The sequence below is a fragment of the Camelus bactrianus genome, chromosome 18 (genome assembly GCF_048773025.1).
Source record: "Camelus bactrianus isolate YW-2024 breed Bactrian camel chromosome 18, ASM4877302v1, whole genome shotgun sequence".
NCBI lineage: Eukaryota > Metazoa > Chordata > Mammalia > Artiodactyla > Camelidae > Camelus > Camelus bactrianus.
The window spans coordinates 26,973,788-26,975,656 of NC_133556.1; the positions used below are offsets into that span (position 1 = coordinate 26,973,788).

At 46.8% G+C, this 1,869-nt stretch overlaps 1 non-coding gene across 1 annotated transcript; it reads right to left on the reverse strand.

The window, feature by feature from the left end:
- Positions 1 to 1,541: 1,541 nt before the first annotated feature.
- Positions 1,542 to 1,614, reverse strand: TRNAT-AGU (transfer RNA threonine (anticodon AGU)). The gene has a single exon. It is a non-coding gene; the product is annotated as a tRNA-Thr (tRNA).
- Positions 1,615 to 1,869: the final 255 nt, after the last annotated feature.

Below are 1,869 nucleotides of genomic sequence, written 5' to 3' on the forward strand. Positions count from 1 at the left end.
CTCAGTGGGTGATGCTCGTTCCATTTTACAGATGAGCAAACTGAGATCCGAGGAAGGAGATCACCAGGCTCGGGCCTTGTACCTGGTGGGCAGTGATCCTGAAGATCCTGAGGTGGAACCTGGCACCTGCGTTCACAAATGAAGGGGCCAGAAACCCACAGCACTTAGTACCCACCAGTCGGAGGTCAGTGTCCTCAGGGAGGGAACTTGCCTAGGGTTTCCAGAGCCTTGTCTCCATTAGGAAGCTGGAGAAACCTACCCAAGGGAACTGGCTGATCAGTGGAATTTCTCTGTTGATGGAGGATGGTTTGGTTAGAAAGCCTGTCACCCTCCTTTAGAGACAGTCCAGGTAGGAGGGAGCCGGGCAGGACCCTGACCCCGGGGAGACACCGCTTCGTGTGGAAACTGCTTTTACTAGGGGATTCACAGATTTCCCCAAAGTTGGACCAACCCCCCCGACACAGAGCAGCGGTTGTCAGTTGGGGTTGATGGTGACCCAGAAGACATTTGTCCGGGTCTGGAGACACTTTTGGTTGTCACATCTGGGTGAGTGTTCCTGGTGTTTAATGGGTCGAGGCCGGGGATGCTGCTTAGTGTCCTACAGTGCTCAGGGATGCCCCACATGCACACAAGTAACAAAGAATGATCTGGTCCAGAACTTCAGTAGGCCAAGGTGGAGAACCATGAGCAGGTTGCTTTGGTCTGTCCTGCACCCCACTTCCTGAGGTGTGCCCCTCTTCCTCTCACCCCATGTTAGCCTCCTGGGGGTACCAGAGTGGGGTCCATCTCCCCAGAGCTTCCGACCTTGGAGCCAGGGTCTGGGGCCCCCGCCCCCTGCCATGCCGTTGGCCGTGGAGGCTTCCTCTGCGCCATCCTGCACAATTTCCAGATCCTGGTCCCTATCTTTCTGTGGGCTTCCAACTAAGCAGGGGTTCTGTGAGGTTTTCCACATCTATTCATCTGTTGGATGAAGCTGGCAAATATTTTTATGGTGGGTAAGTACACCTAATGTAAAATTTAAATCACTTTAAAGTATATAATTCACTGGGGGAGGGGCTAGAGCTCAGTGGTAGAGCCCGTGCTTAGCATGTACAAGGTCCTGGGTTCAATCTCCAGTACTTCCATTTAAAAAAAAGTGTACAATTCAGTGACATTAAGCACATTCACAGTGTTATGCAATATTACCACTATTAAGCTCCAGAAACTTTTCACTCCCCCTCAGAAATCCCGAACCCCATACCCATTAAGTAGTCAGTCCCAATAATTTTATGTCATTTATATAATTGACCTTAAAAGTGGTTTTGCATATAAAAGTTTTCTCTTTCATGCTGTCATCTCTCTCCATATTTTCCTTTATGGTTTTGTCCACCTCTTCTAAAGACAGGATCATACACCCTTCTATGAGTTTTGATATTCAACTGTATCCTCTGCCTGAGTTTTCCTGTTCTGTCTTTTTATTTTTTAATTTTTTAAAAATTTAAAAATTTTTATTTAATTCTTTAAGTGGGGGAGGTAATTAGGTTTTATTTATTTATTTACTTAGGAGGTGCTGGGGCTTGAACCCAGAACCTCATGCATACTAAGCATGTGCTCTACCACTGAGCTATACCCTCCCCCACCATTTATTTTTAATCAGCTTTATTGAGGTACAATTTACATACAATAAAATTCACCTACATCAGTGGTACAGCTTGCGTTTTGACCAATATATACAGCCATGTATCTACCACCACGCTTAAAATGTAGAAAGTGCCTGTCACCCCAAAATGGTTCCCCATGCCCTTTGGCATTTGGTCCCCTCCCGAACTCAGTCCCAGGTAATCACTGGTGTGCTCTTTGCCCTATGAATTCGTTTTTTCTTTTCTAAAG